Source organism: Xenia sp. Carnegie-2017, unplaced genomic scaffold (genome assembly GCF_021976095.1).
Source record: "Xenia sp. Carnegie-2017 unplaced genomic scaffold, XeniaSp_v1 HiC_scaffold_23, whole genome shotgun sequence".
Classification (NCBI taxonomy): domain Eukaryota; kingdom Metazoa; phylum Cnidaria; class Anthozoa; order Malacalcyonacea; family Xeniidae; genus Xenia; species Xenia sp. Carnegie-2017.
The window spans coordinates 6,737,631-6,762,398 of NW_025813486.1; the positions used below are offsets into that span (position 1 = coordinate 6,737,631).

A 24,768-nucleotide genomic window follows, 5' to 3' on the forward strand; every position below is an offset into this window, starting at 1 on the left:
CGTGCTACAATATCTAAGAAAACATAATACAGCCAATGAGTTCTGTAAGGATATTTCAGCAACAGCTTTATTAAACACCCCCTCCCCCATCCAACTAAAATTTATAGTTTCGGTCCTCTATATAGTGGTCCGTGATACAATATCTAAGAAAACATAATACAGCTAATGAGTTCTGTAAGCGATATTTTAGCAACAGCTTTTTTAAACACCCCCTCCCCCATCCAACTAAAATTTATAGTTTCGTTCCTCTATACAGTGGTCCGTACTACAATATCTGAGAAAGCCTGATACAGCCATTGAGTTCTGTAAGCGATGTTTCAGCAGCAGCGCTATTAAACACCCCCTCCCTCTAAAAGTTATAGTTTTGGCCCTCCATACAGTGGTCCGTGCAACAATATCTGAGAAAACATGACACAGCCATTATGTTTGCTCAATCAGGAGGCTTAAGTCGTAAGTGGATTGGTCTGATTTACGTGCACCTTTTAATGGAGGTCATCGAGCAAGTTTACAATCATCAATTAAGACACAATTTGAATTATAAATGAGATTTTTGGACTTACTTGCTCTTCTAATATAGTCGAAATAATTATATTTATTCATTTGAGATCAGTGGGAGTAATTTATACAAATCAATGAATAAAGTCGTTGTTTTTATATTTTGCGATTAGTAACGTTATTTGCTTATCTATTTTGGGAAATTTTTTCGTAGAAAAAACTGATACAGCAACTTTTATGCTTTAAGCAACTTTGAAAATGCAATTCTGAGTAAAAAGTATTCAAAATTTAATGCTAAGCTAGAAAATGATCTTTGTGGACTTTTGAATGATGTTCACACTGAAGAGGTAATCTCCAGAATACTTAGCAAAGAGAGATCTCAAAATAACTTGTAATTTTCTGTAAATTCAGAATTTAGAAGATCGTTTAACAAATATGAATTTAATGCTACAATACTCATAATGAAAATTGTAAATAGCCTTCATTTTATTGTGGAACTTTGACAATTTACCTTGTCAAATTTGCTCATTTTTCATATGATTTTGAGGTATTTTTATTACAATGAAAAGGAATTCTTATTTATTGAAGTATATCGAGCAAGTCCATTGGATGGTGGCCGTTCTTTGCCTAATTTTCAATGTCATTAGCTAGGTAATGTATGCATGGTGGTGCAAACGTGAAGTATGACAGTATATCCAAAAGATAGTTTGTTGAGAAGTTTCTATGATTAGACAAGCAGAATATAAATAAACGTTACTTTAAAAAAATAGATTGCATGATGTCATTATCACCTCATGTTGCATCTTAATTTCAAATGACTGATAATGTGCTTGAAATACAAATTGTGAAGTGACAATATTTTACTGTCATGCTTAAAACATATAAAACCAGCTGCAAATGTTACCATTCAGTGTTGCTATGACATGTAATGAAAAAATTCATATATCCTATAACATTTGTTAATGTAAAAGAATGATTGAAGACTGTATTTGTAATCAAACACGTAATCCTTTTTTTTGAATGGAACTTATGAAGTGCAGTCAATTTGACCACTTTATAAAAAGAGTTGCGCCACTTTGCTTCTGCGCAGCATTTATTGAGATGAACAAAGACTTGTCAAGTTGTGCTGAGCACTGCCGTCTGGTACAAAGTACATTTAGTTTATTGGTCGTTCGCAAAAGGAAAATTTAACCCATTGATACAGTATTCAACATACGTAATAAACAAACGTTTGAAGTCCGAAAGTGCAACACTGTATACGTATATTATGCACATTATTAAATAATATAAATCTTCATAAAAACACATAATACCAATCAAATGACTTGAATTGTGATACAATTCAAAACAAATATGCTTAGGTTACGCAATATATATAAAATAAATTAGAATTGAAAGGCATACCTTGTTTTGTATTTTCAACACCAGAAAAACTTCCGACATCTTTAGCATTAGCAGCATCACCACTTGTGATTTCTACGAACAATATTTTAAAAAGCGTTATCCACACAAGCTGTGTATATCTATTTTGACAACAAGTAAAAAAATGAATTAACAGCTAGCGCTCGAAAAGAAATAACACATATAAATTGCAAAGTTTTGGATAGTAGCTTTTTAAACTATATATTTCATTTCGTTTTGCCCATTAGCTCCAAAATCTCATATACATATATTACGTTTTACATGACTGACATTTTCAAGTAATAAAATGACCTTACAAGTGGAAATATTGAGAGGGCAGTATATATTTTCACGTAATGAGCCAGCTTTCATTTGGCGTAATTTTACAAATAAATGCAGATAAACAAACTTCATGAATTACGACTGCCAAAGAGTATTTTGGTAAAACACAAGACAATAGACACTCTGTATATAGTAAACATTATTTATATAGATTAAATATCTGAGGAAACGTGATACAGCCATTGAGTTCTGTATGCGATGTTTCAGCAGCAGCATCATTGAACACCCCTCCCCCACCCCAATAAAATTTATAGTTTTAGCCCTCTATACAGTGGTCCGTGCTACAATATCTGAGAAAACCTGATACAGCCATTGAGTTTTGTATGCGATATTTCAGCAGCAGCATTATTAAAAACCTCTCCCAACCCCACTAAACTTTATAGTTTTAGCCCCCTATACAGTGATCCGTGCTACAAAATCTGTGAAAACCTGATTCAGCCATTAAGTTCTGTAAGTGATATTTCATCATCAGCATTTTTAAACACACCTCCCCCACTCCACTAAAAGTTATAGTTTCGGTCCTCTATACAGTTTTCCGTGCTACAATATCTGAGAAATCATGATACAGCCATTGAGTTCTGTAAGCGATATTTCAGCAGCAGCGTTATGCTTGCTCAATCGGGAGGCTTAAGTCGTAAGTGGCTTTGTCTGATTCACGTGCATTTTTTAATGGAGGTCATCAAGTAAGTTGACAATCATCAGTTAAGACACAATTTGAATTATAAATGAGATTTTTGGACTCATTTACTCTTCTAATATAGTCGAAATAATTATATTTATTTATTTTGAGGTCAGTGGGAATAATTTATTGAAATCAATGAATAAAGTCGTTGTTTTTAAGTTTTGCGATTAGTAATGTTATTTGCTTATCTATTTTGGGAAATTTTCTAGTAGAAAAACTGATACAGCAACGTTTATGCTCTATGCAACTTTCAAAATGCAATTCTGAGTAAAAAGTATTCAAAATTTAATTCTAAGCTAGAAAATGATCTTTATGGACTTTTGAATGATGTTCACACTGAAGAGGTGATCTCCAGTATACTTAGCTAAGAGAGAGCTCAAAATAAATTGTAATTTTCTGTAAATTTAGAATTTAGAAGATCGTTTAATAATTATGCAATTTAATGCTACATTATTCATAATGAAAATTGTAAATAGCCTTCTTTTTATTGTGGAGCTTTGCGAATTCACCTTTTCAAATTTGCTCATTTTCCATATTATTTGGAGGTATTTTTATTACAATGAACAGGAATTCTTATTTATTGAAGTATGGCGAGCATGTCCATTGGATGGTGGCCGTTCTTTGCCTAATTTTCAATGTTATTAGCTAGGTAATGTATGCATGGTGGTGCGAATTTGTTACAAATTCATCATCAGACTGATGTTGTGATTATCACCTCATGTTTCAATTTAATTTCAACAGACTGATAATGTGCTTCAAGTACAATTTTTAAAGTGAGAAAATTTTACAGCAATGGTGAAAACAGATTAAACCATTCAATGTTGCTTAGACATGTGATGAAAAAAACTCATATATCTCATAACGTTTGCTAATTTAAAAGGTTGATTGAAGACTGTATTTGAAGAAAATTTTTATTAGAACTTGGACTTGGTGATGTTTTTTTAATAGTTTCAACACTTTCGATGCTGTAAGCCAGGAGTAAAAAAACATAAATTTCTATCTGGAAATAAAGTTATACTCCGACTAATCTCCTGTACTCTAACAAAGAAAATAGTAATTAATGTAATCAAACACGAGCACTTTCAAAACAGATGGTCTAACCTGAACACTTCTAAAATGCAGAGTTTACCTGTATAGTGTACATTATGTTGATTTGATTTAAAAGGATTTAGTCTATATATTGTAATCCTTTTTCTTCGATGGAACTTATGCAGTGTAGTCAATTTTTGCGCACTTTATAAAAAGAGTTGCGCCACTTTGCTTCTGCGCAGCATTTATTGAGATGAACAAAGACTTGTCAAGTTGTGCTGAGCACGGCCGTCTGGTACACAGTACATTTAAATTATTTGCCGTTCGCCAAAAAGAGAAAAGTTTAAGTCATTGATACAGTATTGAACATACGTAATAAACGAACGTTTGGAGTCCGAAAGTGCAACACTGTATACGTACATCATGCATATTACTAAATAATACAAATCTTCATAAAAACACATAAATACCAATCAAATGAATTGAATTGTGATACAATACAAAACAAATATGCTTAGGTTTTGCAATTAATATAAAATAAAATAGAATAGAAGGGCATACCTTGTTTTGTATAATCAACACAAGAAGAACTTCCGACATCTTTAGCATTAGCATCATCACCACTTGTGAGTTCTGTGAACAATATTTTAAAAAGCGTTATCCACACAAGCTGTGTATTTCGTTTTTGACAACAAGTAAAAAATTGAATTAACAGCCCTCAAAAAGAAACCAAACAAATAAATTGGAAAGTTTTGGATAGTAACTTTTTAAAACTATATATTTCATTTCGTTTCGCCCATTAGCTCCAAAATCTCATATACATATATTATGCACTGTTTTACATGACTGACATTTTGAAGTAATAAAATGACCTTACAATTGGAAAGATTGAGGGGGAAGTATATATTTTCACGTAATGAACCAGCTTTAATCAGGCGTAATTTTACAAATAAATGTAGATAAACAGACTTTATGAATTACGACTGCCAAAGAGTATTTTGGTAAAACACAAGACAATAGACACTCTGTATATAGTAAACATTTTTATCTAGATTAAATAATGTTTATCTAGATTAAAGAATGTTTACACGGAGTGTCAATTGTCTTGTGTTTTACCAAAACTTCATGAAGCAAACAGCAAATATTTTGTAAAACGAAAATAAAAACAAAACAAAAAACCATGGTATGAATGTAAGTCAAAAAAGAAAACTCGAAAAGGGGGTTTTATTATCCAGGCGACACAATTTCAAACTATATATTTTCTGCTGGCAAAAACTAGAGGAGTGAAAGCCAGTCCTTGCAAAACAGCAAGAATGGAAAAAGAAAAGAAAGCTTCGTTTCAGGTCAAATAATACCATATAGCTAATTGACTTTTTATTAACTTCGCCTGCTCGGTCTTTGTTTAGAAATCTTGGACCTCTGTTTTTATCACAAACCTCTCCCTAAGTGTCTTGGTCAGTACAAATAAATTCAGTCCGATATTTCTCCGTAAAGACCTAACACTCGGTTATTCAGGGCGTTGTAATGAGTTCACACATTGATAAGTGTTAACGAACTGTTGTCGCCAATCTCTGTCGAGTATCTTAGTAATTTTAAGAAAAAGTTGCTAAAGTCGGCGTTGCTGTTGACTGTCTGTTTTGAGGACAAGGAAACTATTACAATTTTATGCAACTTTATGCGACCTGTCAAAGAATGAAAATTGTAAGCAGACATAGTTATTAACACATATTTTACTGTTGTTGTTTAATTACTAATGGAGTTAAAAGAAAAGTCTGGAATTATTTTGATCATACACTATCGTCGTACACAGTATATATATATATGTATATTCAAATGTTTTCTAAAGAATATGCAAGCACCCAAAAGCGTAGAAAATTGAAGAATTTTGTTCCTAAACAGAGCAAATGAATGGTTGCTTAATTAATAGCTACTTCAAAGTTCGAATTCATTTCTCGTTGACGATTCTTCCTTTAATGTACATGGAATCCTTGCCGAATCACTCAATTTGTTAAAAAGGCACCTTTCCCTACGGAGTCGAGGCAATTAAGAGAGAGATCGGTCAAACATAGAAATTTTATCGCGATATGTGGCTTGTTTACTCCTATCTCGGCGCTATATTTTCATTAAACATCAACTCGTCGTCGCAAATTTTTGTCAGTTATGAAATGAAATTGAATTGTATTCCTGGAAAATAGATGAGCATTAGGAATAAACAAGGGAAGAAGTGATAGCTATAATATTTTTGAATTAGTAAACAAGAACTGCAAGGGATCTAAGAATTGAAGAAATCATCTGCAACACCTTTATAAAGTTAGGGAAACATCCTGCAGGAAGCATAATGACTGGAATTGCTATAATAATATTTGGTATCAATGTCGGTAGCGCTTTGTCAATGTAGTTTTAATAATTTATTAGTAGCAAAATAGCAGTTAAAAACTTCATACAGACAACGATTTGATAATATGTAGACACATGTTTTGTCAAGCATTTCATCATTTATTTATGCTTTATATTAAAGCAATTGATAAAACTAGATCTCAGTAAACAAATACATTATAGGTCTAATTTTAACTTGTAATAAAATTTCTACTTTAACTCCTGTAATTTAGTATCTGTGACATGTATAAATGACATAATATTTTCTTGCTGTAAAAAGTAATACACTGAAAATGGCATAAGCATGCTGAAATATATCTATTTTAAAACGATCTTGATTTATTTCCAATGTTTGTCAATTTTTCAGTCTATGATTTTTCGAATACGTAATTTTCACAAAGCTGGGTTTGGTGAAATAAAAATTTTTTTACGATGTCAAAGACTCAAAGTGTGCTTAAATTTTGATACGTATATATTATAAGATAATATTTCAATATATGCTTTAATTCTATGAGTCATTTTGAAAAAGACACCAGGCATATGGAATATTATTATCTCTAAATTGGTGCTGTGTTGTATTTGAATTTTACAACTAACAATGAGTTTATAGCTGTTATATATCTTGAGCAATGTTTGTTTGAATAAAATGTTTTGTTTCCATCTCACTGTTCTTTAGAGCGGGTTTTATGTACATGTTTTTTGTTTATATGTAGATTTTTGAGTTATTCTTTTTGTGGATTAATGTAAATATGAATGCCAACTGCATTTTAATTATTGCTTTGGCTCTTTTGTTTGTTTACAACCAAAATGAATAACCCAATCCTCACATGAAACAATTTGTATCTCAATAAACCACTTAAATCTTGGACTTTAATTTCATTATGGCCAAATTTTTTTGTATTCTACTATGAAAATTGTATGTATTCTTAGCCGACTGAAACATATTAAAAGCCATCAATAAGCTACGGATTTCAAATATTTGGAGTTAGAGGACGCAATTTTGTCATAAAGTTCATAAACGAAGTTTGTTAACGCTGACTGCCATAATGAATATAAATATTAATCAAATGTATTCTGCCGTTCTTGTACTAAATGTTGGACACTTCGATTATTAAAATAAGCTTAAAAATGCGTAACTCTTGACGATGAAGCTTTCTGCATTGATGTCTCGACCACAGGTGTTGTTGTAACTTGTAATTGTCACAGAGTTGCTGAAAATATCGTAACTATTAGCAATATTCCATATACAGACATTACTGAGCTGGGAAATCAGCTCTTTAGGGAAAATAGACTGGCACAAAGTCTTGCATCCGTGAAATCAATAGGTACATTAATGGCTTCGGCTATAATATGAATGTGAAATTTAATTCATGTTTATTATGTCCAAAAATTTATTAACCAATATTTGTATTGATAGTTGTCTTTTTGATACTTTTGCGAAATTTTGCGGAATAAAACGCGTTTTTCGACACAAAATTTAACAATATTGATGCTCCAGGCTGGCATTTGTTCATTGTAATATAGTAAACTAGCAAGGTGGGAACATCTTATGACGTCATGAACCATTTGTAAAAATTAGCATCCCGTGTCGAGCTTTAGCGTTAAAATTAAACAACTTATACCAAACCAAAAATGCTCAAACATACACCAAAGTAATTATAAGAATCTTCATTTTTCATTTGGCGAAGAAAAGATGGGGTGAAATTTCGTCGGAGTTGCACTTTAACAAAATATCATTAACGCAAATGAGCCACAAACATTATGTTGCATATAATTCCTAAAAACTTACCAAAATATTTTGATGACAGAAAAACATGAGCATGACTTGGGTCTGTAAATTTACTCAGAGTTTTTTGAGACTCATATTTTTCAGTTTCTTTGTACATCTTACGAAACTTGCTCAAAGACGCGATGGCATGAGTATGGTCTTCACCTGGCACATTTAGTTTTCGAACTTCTAGAGGTTTTTCAAAAAACTTTATAGCTTTGTCGTGTTTTCCTGTTTTATCATAAAACAAACCGAGATTGTTTAAAGATGCAGCAACGTCAGTATGATTTGGACCTAACGATTGTTTTTGAAGGTCTAGAGCTTTTTCCTGAACCTCTATAGCTTTGTCATAGTTTCCAGCTTTTTCAAACACCACACCAAGATTGTTTAGAGACGCAGTGACATTAGCATGATTTGTACCTAACGGTTGTTTTAGAATTTCAAGAGCTTTCTCGTGAAACTCTATAACTTTCTTGTAATTTCCAGTTTTATTAAACACCAAACCAAGATTGTTTAAAGAATCATCAACATCAACATGAGTTGGACCTAACGATTGTTTTCGAATTTCTAGAGCTTCTTTGTACAACTTTATAGCTTTGTCGTAGTTTCCAGTATTATAATACACAATACCAAGATTGTATATAGACGCAGCGACATCAACATGATTTGGACCTAACCATTTTTTTTTAATTTTCAGAGCTTTTTCGTAAAACTCTGTAGCTTTGTCGTGGTTTCCAGTTTTTACAAGCACATTACCAAGATTATTTAAAGACGAGGCAGCATGAAAATGATTTGGACCTTGTAGTATAGTTATTATTCAAATTATTAGTATTTCGTACGTCATACTACGTATATTATAATTAAGTAATGATCTGTATATAAGTAACATGACTAAGCAATAAAAGGGACAAATCTCACAATATTACATCTGGCGACAAAGATTATTAAGGGACGAAGAAATACGATTTGATCCTGAGAAAGATACTACATTTCGAACATGACAGCTCTGCCTAGCTTCCCGACATTCAACCTAGAAGAACCCGACCTTAGAAAAGCTTGGGGAAAATACGTAAGAAGATTGGAGAATTTGTTGTTGGCAATGAACATCACAAACGCCGCAAGAAAGAAGGCGATGCTCCTGCACTATGTCGGTGAAGAAGTTAATGAGATATTCGAAACTTTAGAAATCGACGAGCCAGACAGAGAAGAAGATGTATTTAGAAAAGCGGAGAAAGCGTTACGAAATTACTTCACTCCACAGAAAAATATAGAATTCGAAGTTTATAAGTTTCGTCAAGCGAAACAACTCCCAGGAGAAAACATATCCGCATACTATACGAGATTGAAACAATTAGCCAAATCCTGCGAATTTCATGAAGAAAGCAGAGAGATAAAACGCAGATCATACAAAATGGTTCATCTTCAAAATTGCGGAGAAAAGCGTTAGCAGACCCAGAAATAACGATGGAGAAATTACTACAAATGGGAAAAACAATGGAGATGTCAAAAACACAAACAGAAGGCATCGAAAGCACGAATCGAATTTGGCATAAAAGAAAGCAAATCAAGACGCCCACGGATAAAACCTCAAATGCTTTCGAATATTCATCAAAGATCAAATGCAAATTTTGTGCTCGTGAACATCGTCCAGGGAAAAAAAATTGCCCGGCATATGGAAAGAAATGTCGACAGTGTTTAAAATGGAATCATTTTCAAGTTTGTTGCCATGAGAATCGAAGAGGCAAAGAGCTGATGCAAGACAATTATCCAAGTTCTCGCGCTGAATCAACAAAGCGAAACGGACAGATAAAACGTAATCAAGTAAGACCTCGACAAGTGAATACGGTGCAAGAAATAACGTCCGAATCAAGTATGGAAGATGAATATGTATTTTCAACGTTGACCGCGCAACAAAAGCTGCCGAAATTTAAAGTTAAGATAAATGGTACTCCTGTGTCAGTCATGGCAGATACCGGTTCCAGCGTAAACCTCTTGGATGAAGTGAATTTTAACAAATTGAAGAAAAAGCCAATATTGCAGCAAGCAAATGAGAAAATCTTCCCTTATGGGTCGGAGAAACAACTATCAATTAAAGGAAAATGTCAGTGTGTGGTCGAAACCGATAAACTATATGGGTTGGAGACATTTTTTGTTGTTAATGGGAATACGGGTTGCTTGATAAGCTGGAAAAGTTCTCAAAAATTGGGCCTGGTACAAATAGTTGCATCCATAGAAGGCACAACAAAGTCGAAACAGGAACCCGTTAAAGAAAAGGCACAAGAAAAAGTGAGAGAAGATACCAAAGTGGAGGAGCTAATTAACAAGTATCAAGAAGTCTTTCAAGGACTGGGAAAATTCAAAGGGTTTCAAGTTCATCTACACGTAGATAAGGACGTACAACCTGTCGCACAACCTCATCGTCGGGTGCCGTTTCATGTGAGAAAAGACTTGGAGAAACAGTTAAAACAAGACGAAGAACGCGGAGTCATAGAGAAAACGGATGGACCAACACCTTGGGTTTCACCAGTCGTGGTCGTACCAAAACAAAATGGGGAGGTCCGAGTTTGTATAGATATGCGACAAGTAAACAAAGCGATAAAGAGAGAACGACATTTGACTCCGACGATTGGCGAAATTATAAGTGATCTAAATGGTGCTGTATGGTTTAGCAAATTGACTTAAATCAAGGCTATAACCAGTTAGAGCTCGATGCAGAATCAAGATATTTGACAACCTTTCAACACACATTGGTCTACGGAGATTTCGACGTTTGAATTTTGGAATAAACTGTGCTGCAGAGATATTCCAAAATGCCATCAGAGAAACGTTGAATGGACTGAGAGGCGTGATTAATATCAGTGATGACATTATGGTGTTTGGCGTAGACGAGAAAGATCACGATGCAAATTTGAACGCGGTATTACAACGAATTAAAGATCGAGGACTAACTCTTAAGAAAGAGAAATGTCAGTTTAAGAAAAGAAATTTAATATTCCAAGGGTATGTGTTCTCAGAGAATGGTATTGTGCCGGATCCCAATAAAGTGAGAGCAATTAAGGAATGCACAAATCCTAAAGATGTGGGAGAAGTACGAAGTTTGTTAGGCATGACCAACTTTTGCTGCCGATTTATTCCACATTATGCCACAATTACGGAGCCGTTACGTCGACTTATCAAGAAAGATGCCCCATTCGTGTGGACAAGAGAACAAGAAGACACAATGAAAGCCCTACGGAAAGCACTAACAGATGGGCCAGAAAGTGCGTATTTTGATCTGGATAGTGATACGGAGGTCTTCACAGATGCTAGTCCAGTTGGTATTGCAGCAGTCTTGGCGCAGAGGAAAAAGGGAGAAGAAAAAAGGAAAATAATTGCTTACGCTAGTAAATCACTAACTACCACAGAGAAAAATTATTCTCACTTGGAAAGAGAAGCTTTAGCTATAGTATGGGCCTGCGAACATTTTCATTTATATTTGTTTGGAGGAAAGTTCACCATCGTCACTGATCACAAGCCGCTGGTAAAAATATATACAAATCCATCATCAAAGCCATCTGCGAGATTAGAACGATGGGCTTTGCGATTGCAACCATATGATTTTGAAATCTGTTTTCAACCTGGAACTGAAAATCCTGCAGATTTTCTCTCACGTCATCCCTTATCTGATGAGAAACTAAACAACCGTCAAGAGAAAGTAGCAGAAGAATTTGTTAATTACGTTACACAGAACTCGGTTCCAAAAACAATCAGCAGGAAAGATCTGGAAGAAGCTACAAGAGAAGACATTACTCTTCGAGCAGTAATTCAAGCCATTGAAACAGGTAGATGGTTTGAGAGTTCAAAGATGGTAGGAGTAAGTCAAGCAGAATTTAGTTCATATGAGAAACTTAAAGATGAACTTTGCATATCTTCGGGTATAATTCTACGAAAACATCAAATAATCATACCAGAAAGTTTACGAGAGAAAGTAGTGAACATTGCTCATGAAGGTCATATGGGAATGTCAAAACGAAAGCGTTATTACGTGAAAAGGTATGGTTTCCACGTATAGATGAGTTAGTTAATGAAAAGTTAAATCGTGTTTAGCCTGTCAGATTACAACTCCAGTCAGTGAAAAGGAACCATTGAAAATGTCAGAGTTGCCAAGATCTCCTTGGAAAGAACTAAGTATGGACTTTGGTGTAGCTCCTACAGGCACAGGTGAATATTTGTTTGTTCTGTATGATGATTTTTCCAGATATCCCCTTGTAGAAGTAATCAGATCAACGTCCGCAAAGACTGTTATACCCTGTTTGGATAAGATTCTTTCGGAGTTCGGGATACCAGATACGGTGGACCGCCATTCAATAGCAAGGAATTTTACGAATTTTCAAAATATTTGGGATTTAAACACAAAAAAGTTACTCCTTATTGGCCACGAGCCAACGGGGAAGTGGAAAGATTTATGCGTACTATCAAAAAAGACAATAAAGGCTGCGATAATGGAGGGAAAAAATTGAAAGCAAGAAATCCACAGGTTCCTGCGAAATTATCGTGCCACACCTCATAGTTCGACCAAAATCTCTCCATCTATGGCTTTATTCGGTCGGCCAATGAAAGTACGTTTACCTGAAGAACCATCTTATGAAGATACAGAGGAAAAAATTCGAGTACACGATGAAAGAGCAAAATTGAAGATGAAATTACATGCAGATAATAACAGGAACGTAAAGACAAGCGAGATTAAAGTAGGTGATATGGTGTTAGTAAAGAAAGATACGACCAACAATAAACAACAAACACCCTATGATGGTAAGCCATGTGAAGTCGTGGAAAGAAAAGGTTCAATGGTAACAGCGAAGAAAGATAGAATGTTGCTTACTCGTAATTCGTCATTTTTCAAGAAGATCGAAAATGGGAAAGGTCTAGAAGAACCCATTGAGGAAAGTATAAAGGAAAAACGGCGGTATCCTTTGCGTACAAGAAAAGCCCCTATTCGATACGGACAAGTTGAAAGTTAATTTAGAGAAACAATTAACATTTTCATATATGAACTTATAGATACAAAATACAAAAAAAAAATATATTTAATTAGTTTGGGGAGAGGTGTAGTATAGTTATTATTCAAATTATTAGTATTTCGTACGTCATACTACGTATATTATAATTAAGTAATGATCTGTATATAAGTAACATGACTAAGCAATAAAAGGGACAAATCTCACAATATTACAGACCTAACGATTGTTTCTTAATTTCCAGAGCTTTTTCGTAAAACTCTATAGCTTTGTCGTAGTTTCCAGTTTTTTCAAGCACATTACCAAGATTGTTTAAAGACGAGGCAACATGAACATGATTTGGACTTAACGATTGTTTCTTAATTTCCAGAGCTTTTTCGTAAAACTCTATAGCTTTGTCGTAGTTTCCAGTTTTTTCAAGCACATTACCAAGATTGTCTAGAGACGAGGCAATATGAACATGATTTGGACCTAACGATTGTTTCTTAATTTCCAGAGCTTTTTCGTAAGACTCTATAGCTTTTTCGTAGTTTCCAATTTCCCAATACACTAAACCAAGATTGTTTAAAGACGCAGCGACATCAACATGATTTGGACCTAACGATTGTTTCTTAATTTCCAGAGCTTTTTCGTAAAACTCTATAGCTTTGTCGTAGTTTCCAGTTTCCCAATACATCAAACCACGATTATTTAAATGCGCAGTGACATCAACATGATTTGGATCTAACGATTTTTTTCGAATTCCGAGAGCTTTTTCTTGAAACTCAATAGCTTTGTCGTAATTTCCAGTTCCATTAAACACCATACCAAGATTGTTTAATGACCAAGTAACATCAACATGATTTGGAGATGACGATTGTTTTTGTAATTTCAGAGCCTTTTCAAGTTGATTTTTAGCTTCGCTATACTTCCCGGTGTCATCGTACAAAAGACCGAGGATGTTAAAATACCAAGCTTTGTCATAACTAGATTCTTCTGATTTAAATATATTTAATAGTTCAAGAATAAGATCGTATTTTCCAAAATGTCTTAATTTGTCAGCAAAATATTGGAAAACTTGTAAAGTATTCATATTGATTTTTGTGTTGTTGGCCTTTAATAATTGAAGAATTTTTTCAAGATGTGGCATCAATTTGATGTCGTCGTCTCTCTCTTTAAACTTGTAAAGTGCTTTAGATATTTGATCAACGTTAGTTTCCATTTCATGTTCTTCATTTGAATGTTCAGATTGATAAACAACAACTGCTTTGTGAACAATGTGATGTAGACTAATGTCATTATTTTCTGAATGCAAGAACAATGAGCAGTCCTTTAAACAAAGACATATATCTTCCCTTGAGTGTTTGGGATCAATTTGTTGAACATAAAAAACAATAATGTCTCGTGGTATAGGATCAAACGATATCACGGAAAAAAAGTTAATAACATTGGCCAATAATGAGGCTTCTTCAGCATTTTTTCTGACAGCTAAAAGTGAAGCTTGTAACATACTTCTAGGATATACCGAGTTAAATTTAACAAAATTGGCGTCCATGTTTTCTTGTTCTTCAGAAGATATTTTCTTTAAATATTGACTCCAAGTAAATGAACGGTTGGTTTTTTTTACGCGACTGACATAATTACCAGCAGCAACCAAAGCCAGCGGTTGACGATCTAATGCGAGCGATACTTCATTCAACAATTGATCATCAGTATTTTCATCTTTAGTGTAATAATTCAACAATTGAAAACATTCTTCATTATTCATTCCACTTCTGATAGAAATATGTTTGTTAAACTCAACATCTTGAGGTACGGCATCTGTGTTCTGGATAGTTACTATGATTTGTCCATTTATCCACATGGGATCACCAAATTGGGGAAGTAATGAAGAAATTTTGCTGAGCTGTACCACGTTGTCTACAATGATCAACCAATTTTGCCAGAATTGTAATCGTGTGGATACTAACGATCGCAAATTCTTCACTTTGTCTGTGATGGAACAGTTTTCATCTTCAAACTTTTTAATCTCATACTTTTCACAGTTTAAACGGTATCCAAGTTCACAGTAAGTTTTTAAAAGAGATTCCTCATTTTTTCCATCGAGAGTCATTACAAACGAAGTTCTATTTTTCCAATCACACGATATTTTTTCACAAACCTGTCTTGCAAGTTGTGATTTACCACTGCCAGGATTACCAGTGATGTAAAAATATGTCAGTTTATCATTGGTGTCGTTCCTTAATTTTTCAAGATCTTTTATAATTTTATCTCGTAATTCATTGCGTTCAACAAAAAAATGATTAGGTCTTGAAGGAAGAACTTGAAATGAATTAAAACAGTTTCGATGATTTTTTATTTTAATGATTTCATCTAGAGAAAATTTCAAATCTTGAAATGATTTTTCAATGACATTGACTATATCATCAAAATCATCATCTGAGCATTCCCTTTCATACCAATGTGCGTATTTGTTTCTTTCACAACGAAGTGCATGAACAGCATCCTTCGTTTTTTTGTCAAGATGCTTTCCAATTGAATTTGAAAAAATTATTGCATCAAATAATATCGCACCGTCCCATTTACTGGTGTCTCCGTCCTGATATTTTAGTCGTGTTCTTTGGTCTAATTTTCTTCCTGATTCTAAATTGTAAAATTTGTTGCCACTGTTATGTGTATAATCCCATTCTCCATAAGTTGATTTGTAACGCAAGTTCCATTCATTGATAAAGAACTGAGCAAGTTCCTTTTGAACCACAATAATAATTTGCATAACGTAAGACAGATTTCTTGTTCCTCTTGATTCCATCTGTACAAAAATTGATTTATCAACATGATTAAAATCAAGAATTCCAAATATTCAATATACATTATATATATATCTTTTAAATGAAGTTGAGATTTTATATGATGAGGAAATAAAACATGGGCGTAGGGGACCAAAAATATTGGGGGTGCTGACACATTTTTGTCCGACGAAAACGAAAACTGGCCAACATTAAATTCATTGATAAAAAAAATACTCTAATCCTGAATTGAATGGCTATTGCATATTATTAAGGTCAAAAATAGTGCTAAACTATCTTTATACTTTATATTTGTGTACGTATTGCTGGAGTACTTTAACTTCCACCAACTGATATCGTACCTTACTAAGCTATTTGTAGATAAAATATTTTTTGCATTTATACCAATCTTAAATGTCAACGATTTGTGCTCATTTCTATTTGGTGGGAATTCTATTTGCACAAAAGAGGTAAAAAGAATGCATGTAAGAACGGAAAAAAGATATAATTTATTGCAAATAATGTTAGAAGTCTAAATGGTTAAAAAAGAAGCAAAGAACAAGCAGTGAGATTGGAAAAGGAAGGCCCGGGAGCTAGGGCTTACTAAAAGATTTTGTTACATGATGCATGATGTGACTATGAATTCATTAGTCAAACATCATACAAATAAGAGCAGAACGAATTTGTTATTGCTGATTATCAAATAATTACTAAAGGGTTAGGAACATGCTGACTGGCTACATTACAGTGATACAAGTCATATGTGACTTGAATTATTGTTTCCATCAACGCTATCTCATACAGACATACTAGTCGATAAAAATTTTCTGAAAAACCAGTCTTAGTAAAAACGGTTTTCAAATACAATGACAAACAATTTTTCGTTGAAACTCTTCAGAAATCATAAGGACAACTGCTCCATGATTTAAGCAAAGGAAAAGAGTCACGTGACATGTACTCTAAGCAAAGACGCTCGGAAAATGCAAATAAGGTTAAGACAGAGCGGGGACATTTGACTGAACAGCGGGCAAAAGGCATATTTTTGAAATCTCAACAAATCTGCGACGCCTTGGAGCATTCAAAAATTTGCGGAATCTTTAGATAAGTGAGCAAAAAGCATAGGTTTTGAAAAATATTGCCATGCTCAAACCCTAAAAAGATTCGCGTTTTTCTTATGCAAAGAAAGACATTTGAATGTTGAAAAAATGCAAATATATAGTTACATTATTCGATATTAATGATATGCATTTGTTTTTTTTAAGTTTTTACTTACTTTGAGACATATACGGTTTTGTGAAAGTGCTTGTGTTAACGGTCAGTAGTTTTGTATTGAGAGTTGCCTACCTTGTTAAAATATAAGATTACGACAAAACATACGTGAGAGTCACGCGAGATCGCGTGGGTGACAAACATTGCACACGAATCGAGGAATGTATTTAGTATTTACATAAAGTGATTGAATAAAAAACCTAAACAGGTGTCATGGCTGCCTATGCTAAAACGCGAGACGGCAATGTCAGCAGCCATGTTTTTTCATTACTCCTTATGTATTGCTTCACTGCTGGCTATCTATTGAGAAATAAGTAGCGAGCAAATTTTTATGTTTTTCTCCAAAAAGAATCAAATACTTTCCATAAATTGATACAAGTCCAATTATTGAGGAAACAAGCCAACGCAGCCTTTGTTGACATGCTATTGAATTTACATCGCATTTTGTGGAACTTAGTATTATTGCCTTGGTATATGGTTTTTTCCTAATGTTTTTAGAGCGAAATCAGTGAACTTTTCTTAGCAATTCAATTTTCTTAGCAATTCAATTCTATCCAAGCATGAAATTTTGGCTTACTTTGAGTCTTTGACTTTGTCGACGTGTCAACTATATCCGCTATATACTAAATATCGTTCGGATGTTCAAAGTTCGTCTCTAAGGCAATACAGGCTAGTAAACTCTACATAAGACAGTTTACATTGTTAAAATCTTTGATGTTAAAGAACAAGAATATTTCCAACATAAATAGCAAAGGCTTTCAAAGCATTCCCTCCAATTTAATTTGTTGTCGCCACGCATATTATAAACATACGCAATTTTCGCTGAAGGTTTGATACAAAAAAGTACAAAAATTCAAAGAAAGATTTTAGGTTAACATCGATATTACATACCTGATTTCAATACGAGAAAACAAAAAAATATTTCACAAAGATTTGCTGAGAAGTGTCAAAATACAACAAGATATCCAAAGTGACGGCAGATTACTGGCGATTACCCAATGCGATTTCCTCACTGATATGTATATTAGACTGGATAACGCATCTCTTGCGAAAATTGAAAACGGAATATCGATCATTTGCTACTGGCTTCAGGGGGGGGGTATCGGTTCAACTTTACTATACTTTTGTATTACAAAATCAGAGTTTTCGCGTTTTTATTCCTTTTACAAACTTCTGATGAAGGAAAAATTTTTATGACATTTAGAGGAAACCGGTAGAGAGTTTTAACCCTGAAGCTCTGTTTTTTGGCTTTGTAACGACTGAAAAATAAGATGGCAAGTTGCATTGAAATTTGAAAGTTGGAGGTGACGAGGACAATTTCAGCCGTGCGAAGCATTTTTAGAAGATAAATACTTAAATTACAAATTTACAACAAAGTAAGAACAAAGGCATTCATATCTTCAACATATTCATCGATATTGAAGTTGTTCACATAGGAACTGGTTGAAAACTTCGCTTCACATAAGTTTTTTTGATGATGTACATCTCGTAGAGTTTGATGATACCGTTTTCAACTTACTATTGTTGATCAAAATGTCTTTCTGATTATTTTTCTATGTCGATTTGTTTTGTTTCATCACTAATATAATAAAGACATAATTTGAAATTATTATGATATTAGCGATGTGAATAACAAAGTGTTGTTAAATAAGTGAATTTGTAGCAATCTTCCATAAACGTCATTGCAGGTGAAATTTTGGTAGCAGTATTAGGATTCTGTAATATTTCTACATTTTTTTAAGAAGCAGCAGCATCATATAATCTCCAGTTTGTTTCAAAACAATGAAGGTCGACCTTATACCATCTTAATTTTCTGCCATTATAAAGCCAAGAAGACAAACTTTTTAAGATTAAATATCTTTGCCGGTTGTTCTTTCACAAAAATTTTGCTCGAATCAAAAGTTTGAAGAACGAATAAAAACGCAAAAACTGTGATTTTGTAATACAAAAGTATAGTAAAGTGGGACCGATACCCCCTACGAAGGTCATAATCACATGAGCCAACTTCCGGCATCAATTATATTAGGGGGTGTTTACATGAATCCGGAATGACTTTCAATCCCGATCGAAACGTGATGTCAATCCGTGTTTACATGGAAAATCAACACAAAGATTGACATTTCGCGGGAATTTTGAAATTTGAGGATGGAGAACATAAACTTTATAGCAACACTTTTTTTTCTGTTGTTCCTGCGTTAATACAGTTTAACACTTGCATGAAAGTAATTGTTGTTTTTCTTCGCACTCATTTTAACCCATTTAGCCTCTTTATTTGCTTACGAGCTTCAATTTGCCAGAAGACAATACCGATGGCACATGCGTGCTTCGTCATTAATCACAATATCATTCCAGAATGAAACTCAATTCGCGTTTACATGAGATTAAAAGTAAATTTCGATCGGGAATGAAACTAGGAATGAACTCGATCCGGATCGAGTTGTGACTCATTCCGTATTCATGTAAACATGCAGTAGGATTTCTTTTAAAGTGGAATGAGTTCATTCCGGATCGAAATTCATTCCGGACTCATGTAAACATCCCCTTACTATATTTTATACATGGTGCGTTATCCAATATTTCATGTCATGAATTTAAAAATAAAATTTTGAGGTGCAAGTCTAATGCAAAACTTTGCTCTGGTTGCGTCATACTCATAAGATGGGTTCCCAAATTCAATAGCGTAGGCACCTTACAGATTTACTACCACTATGTAACTATTATTCATTTGTTCGATATCACATTTGTAAAGGAGATTAAAAGCTTTACTCTGCTTTTTCGGTGAATTGAAAATAAAAATCTTTGGCTTTATATTCTTCATACAATGTTCTACATTATTCAAAAACTTGTTCCAACTAGGCATCTAACTTGTAATCCTATCTATTCCAAAAAGCACAGTGAGTCACGTGACGTACTCAGTACTCTTAGATATTATGCCTCTGAAGCAATCAAATTACATGATCGCAATTATAACGCAATTTTTGCCATCATCTTGTACAGCCTATTTTGTACCTGCAAAAATCCACTTAAAATTTTTGAGGCAGCTTAAGTAGAAACTGTTAAAAATAGCTTTACCTTTCATGATAACAAAGAACAAAGATAAATGAGTTCCATTTCCCCGACTATCACCATTCATAGAGATCTTAGCACACATCTTGTAACCATATTGAGAACTGTAAAATGGTGGACTGTGCCAGGTATTCTTAACACCATTAATGGCGTCCTGTCGCTTTCGATTGAAGTTGTCTATTTTCCAAAGTAACGTACCATTATAGCTGTGTATGGCCTGATTTGATCCCAGTGCACGCTCTTCACGTTGCGCTTCGAGGTTCGTAATCTTCACCATTTTTCTCACTATTGATTTGTCTATTTGATCTAAACGCTTACGAAACCGTTGTATAGTGGAAGAATTGTCAGAATGCTTGCTGAGTTGAGTGTTAAATTCGTTTCATATGAGACCATCCCGAAAACTATCCCGCCTACAAGCCCGCTTTTACCGAGCAAGAACTCGTTGAAGACTTGGGACCAAGCCGCTAAAACGCGCGAATAATTCAAAATGACGAACAAAAACAAGCTATTGCTCTTCCTTTGCACTCAATTGATATCTCTCACAGCTTTGTTTATTGAGTTGTGCGGTTTGATTTTGCTACACAAATTGAACGAAAAGCGGCAACATAAAGCAATTTGTCGAGCTAATCTTCAAAGGCAGAGCTATTTCCTTAAGAGACTGAAGAGATTGAAAGAAAGAAGAATACGACGTGCCAAGCAAAGTTGCTGGTTCAAGCCTGGCCGTACTGATCAGTGGTGGCAAAACATGCTGTATGGTATAGCCCCCAGGAGACATGGAAAAAGAACGTTCGAATGTCCAAGGAAGCCTTTACAGAACTAACCGAAGTGTTGCATCAATCAATCGCTCCAAATATAAATGGTCCAAACAAAAGGGCTATAAGCGCCGAAAAGAAATTAGCAGTTACGTTATACTTCTTGAAAGACAGCGGTTCTCTATGTATGACGGCGAATGCTTTTGTTATTGGAATAAATACAACATCAAACATAGTATTTGAAACATGCAAAGCTATTTTAACATTGCTAGGCCCTAGTTATGTATATCTTCCAAAAAACATAGATGAGATGACAAAGAAAGTAGCAGAGTTTGAGTGTAAATTTGGCATGCAACAAGCATTTGGTTGCATTGATGGCTCACACATACCAATCATTTGCCCATCAAACAATCCACAAGATTATTATAATTACAAAGGTTTTCATTCTTTGAATGTCCAAGCAGTATGTGACTACAGAGGAACATTCATGGATGTTGAATGTCGCTGGCCAGGCAGTGTTCATGATGCCAAAGTGTTTGCCAATTCATCAATAAATGACAAACTACAAAAAGAAAAATTGCCAGCAGTCTTTCAATCAGTTTTGCAAGGGTATGAGAAAGTTCCGAATTATCTAATTGGTGACCCAGCCTACCCACTAACCCCCTTTCGTATGAAGGAATATGATTCATGTAAAAATAATGAGCAAGTCATTTTTAACAATTTGCTAAGATCAGCTAGGAATCCTATCGAATGTGCTTTTGGCCGCCTGAAAGCACGATGGGCAGTTTTAACAAAAAAGGTTGACCTTAAATTAGAAAAGGTACTAATATTAGTTTATGCTTGCTTTGTGTTGCATAACTATTGCGAGAAACACTCAGCTTATATAAATGAGAACCTAGTAACCATGCAAATTGATCATGCAAAATGAAATGAAGAAGAAAATATCAACATCCCAGACCCAGTGTATTCTTGCAATAATGGAGAAGGTGAAATTGTCAGACGTTTATTGACTAATTATATACATGCCATTCTACCTGGTACAGAAGTCTGACATTTAAAATACAGAAGAAAAAAACTTTGTATTTAAAACCAGACCTGTAAAATATTAAATAAGTGCATATTAATTATTAAAACCTTTATAGTTCATTTGAATTTGTGGATTTCCTTCTCCATTTTGTGTCTCGTTGTTTGGTAGAAATACAGGTTGGGGAATCCCCATAGTTTGGTACATACTTTGATTTTGGTAAAATATGTTGTGATTAACACCACCAGGCTGTTGTTGTGGCACATACTGCTGTTGTTGTGGCACATATTGCTGTTGTTGTGGCACATATTGCTGTTGTACCATTGCTTGTGCTAACATTTCAACTGACTGAGATATACTCTTGCCAAGTTGCAACATCATAGAGCTTATTCCTTCCAAAGCATTGGCGAAAGATTCAGTGGAGCGCTCCATACTAGCTGCCAGATCTTTGCGGAATTTCATATCTTCTTTGGCCTCATCTAAGAACATCTTGTCACGTTGGGCTGCAGACAATGTCTTTTTATGATGTTTCCGCTTGTTGTCAATTAATTTTGGAACATGACTCTCTGCTTTTCTTTTCAAAATATTTGGGGGTTCTTTGTCTCCGCTATTTTCATTTTCTAAGCAAATATCTTGGGTAGATGGACTGGTTTAATTCTTCAATGGTTCTGACAAGGTTACATTTTCTGATGTTTCCTCGTCAATAAAACTTTCGGCATCGATACCAAAAGGAAGAGGTTCGGTGGAGGGATATCCTCCCCAAATACGAACGGTCTAAATTTTCCACTTTTTCAAAGAGATTGACAAAAAAAGCAGGGACTTGGTCAGCCATGCCTTGAATTCGCGCAAGTGGTTCGTAAATACGGCCGAAACGCTTATAAAACTGTACTATAGTGGATGAATTATCTCTTGCTTGCCGCTCGAGGGTTGCAATCCTTTCACGCATCAAGGAACCATCTACAGACAATTGAGTGTTATTATTTTTGCTCCCATAACAACTCTCTAGACTCTCAATTCTCCTTTCTAAGCCTGTAAGTTTTCAAAATAAAATCACAAATTTTTCTGAAAGATTTGCACGAACAGCAGTGATTCGGTCACCCATGTTTTGAACAGCATTGATAAACTCTGGACGTGGTACATTGTTACTTAACTGTGTAACAAATGCCATAACATATCGTAACAAGGCGCTCACGTGATCAATTAGATTGTCATTCATATGTTGACGGATCTCCTTTCGTTTTAAAGTCTGCGAAAAAAATAAAAAGATAATGGCAAAGCATTATTTTCCACAAAATAGCGTTATTTGCAACTATTTTCGGTAATTTTAATCTAAATATGATGAAGAACAAATTTTGTTCCCTCTAAGCACTGAAATCATTAAATTAATAAGAATGAACAAACATGCCCCGTTTTCAAACAGAGAACCTATGCAAATCAACTTTCTGACAGGTCAAAGCTGTTTGACAACATTACAAACTAATTATTTTACATATTGCATAATTTTGATAACAAATAAATCAGTTGTGCAGCTGCTTTTAACTGGACGTTACCATAATTTCATTTCTATACTCAAAATATTGGTATCGGTGGTGCTTAGCTTTGTTTTGAAGTTCTAAATTTTGGCAATACTCATAACAAAAAAAACAAATTTCAAACGCGTGCTCGACGATTTGTATAGAGCGGTGTAGCAAATCACAAGAAACGTCGTAGCAGGCGCGTGACATTCAGACTATTAAGCAAAGTTTCAGCTTCATTAGGTCAGTCTGGATGAGAGAGACAGACAGTATGAGAGGCCATTTATATGTCAATTATTTTCCATTATCGAAAAGGAACTTATTTCAGAAAAAAACATTGAAAAGCTCTTTGTAACAATGAATAATTGAATAATGGGAGGGGGGTCTTAGCACCTCCATCTTAATCATTAGGGACCTTACGATGCGACAACGGCAACTGCGACGGCAACCTCAATCTACTCTGAAGGGACTGGATCGACTAGTTGCCGTTGCCGTTCTCGTTGTAGCTAATTTGTCCTTACGATAAGGCGACGTTCGTAAAAAGCGCGGGAAATCTTTATGTTGATAAAAAGTTTTTCGCTAAACAGCTAGCTTCCATATTTATATATTTTCCATGATGCCGTGCATCAGAGACGCTCTGTTACTTTCAAATGGTGATGGTTTTCTTGGTGTAGATGACTGCATGTTGCTATACGAAATATATAAACCAAAAAACCCGAATATGTGTTACAGAAAGTACGACAAGTTTTCCATTCACAAGTTTTCTGACGATGAGTGCAAAAACAATTTTCGATTTTATCGCAACGATATATACCACCTACGCGACGTAATGCAGCTACCTCTAGAGGTAACTTGTTATAATGGTGTTCAAGTCGACGGCATTGAGGCGCTTTGTATATTTTGATGAGGTTTGCTTATCCTTGCCGCTTTGCAGATCTGGTGCCAACATTTGGAAGACCCATTCCACAGCTATGCATGATAACAAACGAAGTTATCAACTTCACATATGAGCGATGGGGACATTTGTTGTCTTCTTTAAATCAACCCTGGCTTTCCCTCCAATTTACAAATATTTGCTGATGCAGTACACAGCCAAGGTGCTCCATTGGCAAACTGCTGGGGGTTCATAGATGGTACAGTCAGACCTGTGACTAGACCAGGAAAAAATCAACGTGTACTTTACAACGGTCATAAACGAGTACACGCCATAAAGTTTCAGTCTATAGCAGCCCCTAATGGACTAATTGCTAATTTGTATGGCCCAGTCGAAGGAAAACGACATGACAGT

The 24,768-nt window shown here is 34.6% G+C and overlaps 1 protein-coding gene and 1 long non-coding RNA gene across 2 annotated transcripts in view; one reads left to right on the forward strand and one right to left on the reverse strand.

Annotated features, from left to right (window-relative positions):
- The window catches only part of LOC124449674 (serine/threonine-protein kinase/endoribonuclease IRE2-like), a 59,919-nt gene that overhangs the window by 3,944 nt on the left and 31,207 nt on the right, over positions 1 to 24,768 (reverse strand). The gene's annotated exons all lie outside the window — the stretch shown is intronic.
- LOC124449743 lies at positions 11,529 to 13,304 on the forward strand. The gene is made up of 3 exons (XR_006949562.1): positions 11,529 to 11,538; positions 12,345 to 12,346; positions 13,099 to 13,304. It is a non-coding gene; the product is annotated as an uncharacterized LOC124449743 (long non-coding RNA).